This window comes from Dermochelys coriacea, chromosome 6, assembly GCF_009764565.3.
Source record: "Dermochelys coriacea isolate rDerCor1 chromosome 6, rDerCor1.pri.v4, whole genome shotgun sequence".
Classification (NCBI taxonomy): domain Eukaryota; kingdom Metazoa; phylum Chordata; order Testudines; family Dermochelyidae; genus Dermochelys; species Dermochelys coriacea.
The window spans coordinates 97,138,281-97,148,554 of record NC_050073.1 but is presented as its reverse complement, the minus strand read 5'-3'; the positions used below and the strand labels follow the sequence as shown (position 1 = coordinate 97,148,554).

The window sequence follows — 10,274 nt, the reverse complement described above, 5'->3', positions numbered from 1 at the left end:
TAACTTTAGTCCCATATCTGAAAGTTTCCCTTTTTGTGCACGTATGTTCTCCATTGATTTAAAAACTTAGTCCCATTAAAAGTGATGGGAGTGAGGTGTACACATCGATCAGGGAATGTTTGTGGAATATAAGGAATTAGACAAAATGAAAATAATCTCAAAGAATATTAATATTATAATGTTTAGTACTTCTGTGAAAAAATTCAGAAATGCTATAGTAAATTACTACTAAAAGCAATACTCACTTGCCAAAGATTAAATAAAAAGACTTGGAGAGGAAGGGTTATTGTATATTTATGCATAAATCATTTCACAAATTTACTTTTTTAAATCTTTATCTTGTTCGTGGGTGCATATACTAAATATGTATGTTATATATACCAGTTTATAATAAAATAGTATTTTAAAAATAAAGTTACATTTGTATATTTTTAATACAGGTGTCTCATTTTACTTTAGGATGGAACAGCTTCAATTTTAATAATCAAGAGTCAGTTCTGATCTGTAATAGGTTCTGCAAAATTGCATGATTCTGTATGTGAAAATCTTGCAAATTTAATCCTCAAAATAACGTTCTTACTTACTCTAAGCCCTATCATCTGTCTAGTCCTTGCAAATTTGCTTTCACCCGATTGTACAGCTATTGTACAACTAAGTCTTGATCCTGTATTCCTTGTTTCAGAGTAGCAGCCGTGTTAGTCTGTATTCGCAAAAAGAAAAGGAGTACTTGTGGCACCTTAGAGACTAACAAATTTATTAGAGCATAAGCTTTCGTGAGCTACAGCTCACTTCATCGGATGCATCCGATGAAGTGAGCTGTAGCTCACGAAAGCTTATGCTCTAATAAATTTGTTAGTCTCTAAGGTGCCACAAGTACTCCTTTTCTTTTTGTATTCCTTGTGCATCTAAAATTTAGGGCTTGTCGACACTACCGCGCGGGGTTGATCTAAGATATGCAACTTCAGCTACGTGAATAGCATAGCTGAAGTCAACATACTTAGATCTACTTACCGCGGTGTCTTCGCTGCGGTAAATTGACAGCTGATGCTCTCCTGTCGATTCTGCTTACACTTCTCTTTCTGGTGGAGTACCGGAGTCGACGGGAGAGCGCTTAGCGGTCGATTTATTGCGTCTATACTTACACTGAGAGTTTGGGCATGCAAGGAATGCAGGATTATTCCCTAGTTTGACTAACATATAAGAAGGTCAAATAACTTGCCCAAGATCTTACATATAAACTGATCCAACCCCAACTGAAGCCAAAGGGAGTCCTTCCATTGCCCGCAATGGGAGCTGGATTGGGTCAGTAACTCAGGCAATGTTTGTGCCTAGAACTATAGAATTTTGTACCTCACAGCTATTCATTTTTTTGCTCTGGACAGTAAGGTAGGCTATGACTGTTATAATGAATAAACTATTTATTTATATATATATATATATATATATTATTAGGGCGACATTTGTTCTTTTAAATTATTATTACTATATGATTTAATTATCTAATACTTTTACTGATTAAAATGTTTAATTTGTAATATTAGCAAACTATTACTGTAGCTATACTACTCAGTGTAATAGACAATTCTGAATCTATACTATTTCCTATTATATTATTTAAAATTGACTTACTATAACAGTAAGATTACAATTTTAGGTCTGCTCCTGTGAAGACTGATGTGCCTACTTTCTCAGGGACTGGGCCAAGACTGTGGAATGGACTCCCATGGTAAGGACCATCACAAAGCTCAGCACCTTCCGTTCTAAGTTCAAGGCTCCTTTCTTTGACATTGCCTTCTCTAACATAAGCATCTAGCAAAACGCAGTATATATTATTTTTTAAAATCCAAACCAAAACATTCCACTGCACACACTACTTCCCCTGGGGAGAGGATGAGAGAACAAATGTGACAGATGTTAGTCATGTTGCTTAATTCACTAATGAAAGGCACTCAGATACTATGGCAATGTGCACGGCATAAAAACCTATATAGAATAGAACTTTAATCATATGAATTGTCCTACTGAAGTCAATGGAATTACTTACATACTCAAAGATAAGCATGTGCAATAATGTTTGTGGGATTGGGGCCATGCGTTCAAATTCACTCCTGTATTCACTAATGTAAATTCACTAATATCAAGTAAGTTGCACTTTTGCACACTAGGTTTGAATTTGTTCAAGAGAAAACCATTCAGCATCCTTTTAAGTCGACTGGAGTTGTGTGGACATATCTGATAGCATAGCTGGGATCACTACATTCTTAGTATTGAATACAGCTCAGAGTTTAAAGCAAAGAGATCTGGGCACCCAATTCCCATTAAAGTTAAGGAAAAGTAAAAAAAGGAGATTAAACCTAACCCTCTCATATCTCTGATTATTTTCCTGTATTCCTCCACTGTTGCATATGGAAAAGTATGTGCAATTATAGATCTTCACAAGGAAATAACAGCACAAAACCTTATATATAGAAACTGATTAAGATTGTTATTATGCCACTATTTAGTCCCATAAGTAATTCTAAAATGAGTGCACATGTGTAAAACTGATTAGTCAATTGCTTGAAACTGTATTATTTTTAAATTTAAATTATTGTATGTTTGTGTGTATTGCTATGTAAATTGACCTCATTCAGGACTAACTACTTAGAAAGTTTCATCTTGTAAATCTCAGGCATTTTTGATTTACTGTTTATGCTAATGGGACTGAAAGACCCTAATCTAACAAAGATATGCATGCGGCAGTTATGGAAATATTCACATACACACAGCTAAGTACATGTATACGTTGTCATAGGTTTACGGTTACTGTCTTTTTTAATAGAAATATTTTTTCACTCTTCTACAGTTAAATGAGGTGAACAGATTTTGCTCTAACTTGAAAAAACCCCTCACTTTAAGGCTGGGATCACATATGGAAAATTCCAGATGAAAGGAAGAATTTTCCAAAAAGTTATGAGCATGTGAAAACAAGGGCTTATAATGCACGAGTCAGCCTTCACAACCATCAAAAACTAATTCATGCTACAAACATGAGTCTGCTATTGAATTATATTTCTTTAAATGCTGATATACATTTTTCTTCTTGGTGGTGAGACTAGACACCAAATAATATAAATTATATTTCAGAAACCAAACACAGAGGTGGGCAGAATTTGTATCTTGTTATTAACTATGTATCTCACATTTCCATAGGTAACACTACTAAACACACTGGTATTTCAGAGGGCAGGCTACTTTACTGTTGGCTTAAATTTATTCAAATCAGATTCTCTGAGAACCATTATAAGTAATAAACCTGTTAAAAGAAATTAAGTGTTTTACCACAGACTATTTAAAAATATTTTACATAAAAAGATGCATGAGATAGCATTCACTCCAACTATTGAAAATTTTAGTTTTTAACTTTTGTAACTATGAACCATACAAAATTATAGCATATGGATACCATATAATAAACAACCAAAAACAGATTGTCAAATTACGTTTTGAGGATGGTTTTGTATCATCTCCTTTCTCAAGAACACATCAGAAACTTTAGTGAGCCAGCAAACTAGTTTACTTTGTACTTTCAAATTTCTGTGCTGTAACCAATTTATAAAAGCTGAACCATTGTAGCTGTTAGCAAGACATTTTAAACAGTTTGTAATTTAAAATAACCTAATACATAATGACAAACAAATAATGTTTCAGAATTTAAAGTCCTAAAAACAAGTTGCAGAGCAAGAGTAATTAGTTAGTTCTACTCGGTTCATTCTTACTCATTTCTGTTTTTATCAATCAACACTGAAATAAGAAAAAAATTCAAAGTTAACTAAGATTATTTTTTTTAACCATGGAAATCCTTAAAAGTTATTTTTTTGCATTGTTTTTGCAACCCACTTCTCACACAAGTGATCCTTATTCATCTGAGTATTTCTATCCGGCCAAATTGGGAGATATAGTTCCAGTTGAATTTAATGATAAGTTCTCCTGAAAAAATAGATGCTATAGCTCTCACTTACATTAGTGGGGCTAATGGTACGTGTAAGGAATAGGCACATGAGTGAAAGGCCCCAATATCATACAAACATAAATGAAAAAGCCTTTTCATATTGTGCTTGTTTGTGATGCTTTGATAGCAATTCAGAACTCAATGAATAGGAATGACATGGAGGTGAACAACACAGGCATACTTTTCAGAGTGGTAGCCATGTTAGTCTGTATCAGCAAAAAGAATGAGGAGTACTTGTGGCACATTAGAGACTAACAAATTTATTTGGGCATAAGCTTTCATGGGCTAAAACCCACTTCATCAGATACATAGGATCACAGGCATAGGAAATCCACAGATATTGATCCCAGTGGCCAGACCTGTTGCTCTCCTCAACTTGTATCCCAATTCTATAGTAACTCTGAGTTCTATTATTTTCTGAAAAGTAGAGAGGAAGGGCTAACATAAACATAGAAGCTAAGAAACATAAGAGAACATCTAACAACATGGCATATACATTTCAATCAATACCACTTTTAATTTAGAAGTGTAATCTTTAGGGCAGCACATCCTCAGCAGGTGTGAATTGTCACAGCTTCCTTCATTGACATCAATAGAGCTATGACAATTCACACCAGCTGAGGATCTGTCCCTCTATCGCTAACAAATAAAGTGTTTCTATCACAATTTGCACAAAACCACATCAATAGATTTTGGGATAAGAAACCATGAGGTATCTGATGTTCCAATCTGCCATACTATTGTACAGGGCTGAGATGAACTACATTATATATATATATATATATATTCTAAATTAGTGATGCTGGAAGTTAAACTCTTTCATCCAGACCAGTGGTTTAAAAACTTTTTTTCTGGAGACCCAGTTGAAGAAAACTGTTGATGCCCCTGACCCAACAGAACTGGGGATGAGGGGTTTGGGATGTGGGAGGGGCTCAGGGCTGTGGCAGAGGGTTGTGGTGCGGGGGTGCGGGCTCTGGGGTGGGGCCGGGAATGAGGGATTCAGGGGTATAGGAAGGGGCTCTGGGTTTTGGGGGCTCAGGGCTGGGGCAAGGAATTGGGATGCAGGGTTGGGGCATGGGCTTACCTCAAACAGCTCCTGGTCAGCAATGCAGCGGGGATGCTAAGGCAGGCTTCCTGCCTGTTCTGGCACCGCAGACCACACTGTGCCCCAGAAGCGACCAGCAGCAGGTCCGGCTCCTAGGCGAAGCACAACCAGCTCTATGTGGCTCTCACCCGCAGGCACCGCCCCCCAGCTCCCATTGGCTGGTGCTTTGGGCGGGGGCAGCACGTGGAGCCCTATGGTCCCCCGCCTAGGAGCCAGACCTGCTGCTGTCCACTTCCGGGGCACAGCGTGGTGTCAGAACAGGTAGGGACTAGCCTGCCTTAGCCGGGCAGCACCGCAAACAGGACTTTTAATGGCCCAGTCGGCAGTGCTGACCAGAGTTGCTGCAACCCAGTGCCTTACATTCCGTGACGACCTGCAGTTTGAAAACCACTGTTCTAAACAACTGATCTACTGTACCTCACTTATTCTGTTGTACTAAGTGTATGAAGAAAGTTATGCAATCATACCACTTCTCTGGGTAGCCATTTTATGATATCTGGCCCCACAAAAAGTTACAAGCAAGTCATGCAGGAAAAGTCTGACCAAACCCTAAATTTTCTAGCAACCTGCCAGAGAAACTTCTAACTCTATTATCAGATTGGGAAACTGTCAAAAAATACTCAGTTCTCCCTCAGTGCCACCAGCCTGTCTCTCCCTTGTCTATCTGAGATGGCAGTATCTCGGAATCATAGCACTTTAATCTTCTGAGATTTGCGGTTTTTTAGTAGAAAGGACTAAACTGGATATGACAGGAACCCCTGGAAGCCTCCTAAAATCTAGTTTTAAACTCCCTATTTAAATAGTTCCTTTATCCACTTCGGAGTTCAGTAGCTGGTTTTCTAATTGCTTGGAACCAAAAGTACTCATCCTTGAGAACTGTAGTTTGGGCACTGTCCAGTCTCTTATAATAATTGTGACCCTCAGGACATACGATCCTTCCCATACTTAAGGACCTCCGATCACTGCTTCGGCTCTAGAGGTTGCGAACAGAAAAGAAACTCCTGTCCTTTCTGGGAACAGGAAAAACAGAGCTGGCCCAGTTTGGCTGATTTTCCCAAATTCTTTGTGTGGGTGTTGCTGTCAATAGCTATTGTATCTCCATCTAAATCTCTATCCTGCTACCTTTATTCTGAGACTGAAAAAGTCTCAGTCTTTCTGGACTGAGGAAATGCCTAAAATTCAACTATGATCCAGGCATCTCACACACTGGCAAACAGTGTGTCCATCCCCTCCACAGGGCTATTTTCTTGTTATTTCTGTTGTGGCAGAAGTGAGCAATATGCTTAGGACGCATTTATTTTCAGTAAATTTACAACTAGGTTCTGGACTTGAGGTTAGCAGTCATAGTATTGCAGAGCACAAGCATAACAGGAAGGTGCATTGCATCAAGACTTGGATTTGTATGCATTAAAGATAAATCTGATTAGTTTAGTTTGGTTAGTCTTCCGGTTTAGTCTTGGGTTTGCCTGGACTGAGATAAATTTTCCAGTCATGGAGAATCAGGTCACACTCTTTTTTTCACTGCTCTGGGCCTAACACAGTACTTCAGATCATTTCATTTTGGCATCCAATCTGCTTGGGCTCTCTTGCCTTCTCTGTAAGCTATTTTAGGTGGAGTTAGGGTACCAATCTCCTTAATGGAAACACAGGTTAACAAAAATGCAACACTGGATAAGCAAAAATGTAAAGGATTTGAAATGCACTCTTTTTTTTTATCGTGGGGTTAAGCCTTTTAAACATGGATACTTTCCCTCTTTTCCTTCTTTTTTTCTTCAATCTGTATCTTTTTGCTCTCTTTCATCTTCAGATACATAGTAATGCAGATACACAGGCTTTTGCAAAAAGTGGGGGTTTGCACTAAACTCTCTACAGAGTTCATTTTGATAATCTAGTTTGACCTCCTGCATAACACAGGCTGCAGAACTTTATCATGGGAGTCTCGTATCAATCCCATAATTTCTGCTCGAGCTAAAAAATATCTTTTAGAACTACAACCAATCTGGGCATGACTCAGACTCAGGTTGATCTCTCCCTTAAGTTGCTCAAGAAGCTAAGGGCATGGCTACACTTGCAGATGTAGAGCGCAGTAAGGAAAGTGGTACAATCTGTCCACACTGATAGCTACAAGCGTACTGGTGTGGCCACATATGCGGCATTTGCAGTGGCATTGGGAGCGGTGCATTATGGGCAGCTATCCCAGCATGCAAGTGGCTGCAACGTGCTTTTCAAATGGGGGGGTAGAGTGTGACAGGGAGTGTGTTGTGTGTATGTGGGGGGGGGAGAGAGTGGGTTTTGGGGGCCTGAGAGGATGTCAGCATGCTGTCCTATAAGTTTAGACAGCAGACCGCCCTTGCCCCCCCACCTCTCTCTCTCTCTCTCACACACAGCATTCCACACTTATGGTTGCTTTGTCTCAGAGCAGATAAGCAGCCAGCTGTCAGAAACGGAGCTGTCAAAGGGCATTTCTGCATTCCTACAGATGATTCCAAACAGTGACAAGAGTGGCCACTTGATTTAAGGGGATTATGGGATGTTTCCGGAGGCTGATCAGAGCATAGTAAAGCAACACCTCGTTCACAGTTGCCAGTGTGGATGGATAGTGAGCTAGTGCACCCAGACTCCTTTGTTGCGCTGTAACATGCAAGTGTAGCCAAGCCCTTAGACTCAGCACTGACTGAATGCCTTACTACCTAGTAATATTATAAATACTTCTCACCATCCCCAAAGGAGGCACAGTTAGAAATGCACTGAAGACAACCAACCGCCCCAAATTTTGTTACAAACAAACGGAATTGTGTGGTTGGGCAGTAACGGCGATGGAACTTCTCTAACATCCCTTTAAATTCTGCTTGCATCAAGATTTTCAAAGGCAAATCTCAGACTCTCATGTCTTCATAGTGGGGCACCCATTCCTTTACAGTAGCAACCTGAGCTGAGCTCAAGAAGCACATTTCTCTTTCTTCCCCAAAATTGCATTTAAGCTTGGCAAAGCTTCGGTATGACATTAAAACGAAAGCTTATGCTCAAATAAATTGGTTAGTCTCTAAGGTGCTACAAGTATTTCTCTTTTATTAAAAGGGAAGCAGCTTTGTAAGGAAACAGAAACTCGGCGTCCAATCAGCAAATAAAGAGGCTAGAAACTGTTGGAAGTGGATTTACAGGGGGGTGTATGTGTAGGGAGTGAGTTAACATCAGAAAGGGCAGGCTATGGGATTTCTATTTTTGCAAGGGGGTTTCTTTATGGCTGCTGTTGGAGTTGCAGAAAAGAGCTGCATACAGAGACACTGCCCCCCAAGCACTGAAACATGCTCTCTCAGTGGGTGCTGATCATTGCCTGCAGCTGTTTTAAATGCAGCCAACACCATGCAGCCAGCTCCCACAAAGCTGAGAAGAGGGAAGCAAATGCACGCTAAGGTGCAACGGTCTGAAAGCCAAACCTGACGACGTGCCTAGTACCGAGCAAAAGCGATCCGCTCGCACGTGAATTAATTGAAGGCAGGGATTATATCCTCCGGCGGAGGGTTACCAACCTCTCGCGCTCTGCTACAGCGCATAACGTAACTGAAAGCTGCTGATGCGTCTGCGGGGAGCATTTTGTCAAGGGCTCTCCGATTGGCCGAAGGGACCCTGCAATGGTTTGTCGGGAAGAGCCGAGCCTCCTGATTGGTTGCGTTGCACCTGCAATGCGTCAAGTAATGATGCCCGAAAGTGAGTGTGCTAGGGCTTGGCTTTCCTGTGACTGGCTGCCGCGCCGCGGCGGGGGCGTGGCGCCCTTTACACGCGGGAGCTGGCTGCAGAGTGGCGCGCGCGGGGCAGAAGCTCGGTGCGCGCCCTTGTAGGGCGGATGCGCGTGCAGCTCCAGCAAGCGGCATCAGTCGCCTGCATTAGAGCCCTGCCGCCGCCTGCTCTGATACTTGCAGCGGGCGCAGGGACTGGGCTCAGGCGAAGCATCAGGTGTGGCCGGAAGGAGCTTTTCTCCTTCCAGACCCAATGCTCCCCCACCTTAAAAAAAACAAACAAACAAACAAAACCCCCCTTAGCTTCTGAATTAGAAAGCAGCCAAAAGACAGGAACAGCCTCTTGTTTAACCGCGCCCCTGTCCAAACACACATAGCTCCAAGAGCTACAAACTGGGCATTAAAATCTCTCTTACTCCCCTGCTGCTGTGGGTGCAAAAGCATTTACTGTAGGGGTTTTCAGACTGTGGCAATGGGAACGACAGGTGAGGATCTGTCTGTACACTGAAGTCAAAAGATGTACAATCTTGTGACTATCCTATTGAAACACTCTGCAAAAACCTTCATTGCAAGGAGATGCTTTTGCAAAATTAGACCCAAATTGAAACTCTCTGCAAACAAATGAGAACTTGTCATACGGTTATTTAAGACACCTAACAGCATCCAAAAATCTCAAACTCGTTGGCCCTGGCTAGAGATCATAGCTGTATATTGCATAATAAGCTACAAGATAAGGCTGCCAACCTGTGACAGTTCGAGGTTAAGAAAAAGAGAAAGATGAGCTAGTTTTTTAAGTCATGTAATCCTAGTCTAATACAAATGTCTAATTAAAACACACATGCTGCAAAATATTCTTTATTATTAGAGGAAGATGCTTTAAAAACTCCCTTGAAATTGCTCCAAAATGATGGAGTTTCTCTTCAAATAAGCAACAATTTGTTGGCATCTCTGCAAAAGCTAGCTACAACAAAGAATCTAACCATGGGGATGGTTTATAGAGGCTTATTATTTTATTGAAAGACTTAAATAATTTTTGTTATTTGAGGCTTTTTTATTGTGCTTTCAGAATCCTGTTGTTGAAGGGTGAGTCAGCAACAAGTCTGTGAACACAAGGTAGGAAGTAGTATTTTAAATGAGGCTTCACTACTAATACATTATTAAAAGCATGTTTGCATATGAAAAATCCTACTTCATCAATTGCAACATGGAATAGGAACATGGGTCCTGACCACCCAGTTCCTTGACTTAGTGGGAGTTTTGCCTAAGTACAGAATGCAAGGCTCATTGTGTTCTGCTGCAAGCATTTTAAGGTTAAATAATTTTGAATTTTTTTATTTCTTTTGCTCACTATGAAATGAGTGAATTTTTATTTTAAAATTGTCATGATTTCTTTTTCACAGCTTTGCTGGTATGAACACTTTTTACTGCATTTTTTCCCCAG

At 40.4% G+C, this 10,274-nt stretch overlaps 1 long non-coding RNA gene across 1 annotated transcript; it reads right to left on the bottom strand.

Moving 5' to 3' along the window:
- Positions 1–3,369: 3,369 nt before the first annotated feature.
- LOC122460857 lies at positions 3,370–8,823 on the bottom strand. The gene is made up of 2 exons (XR_006282428.1): positions 8,534–8,823; positions 3,370–3,783 (listed from the first exon to the last, which is right to left on the bottom strand). It is a non-coding gene; the product is annotated as an uncharacterized LOC122460857 (long non-coding RNA).
- Between the last annotated feature and the right edge of the window lie 1,451 nt (positions 8,824–10,274).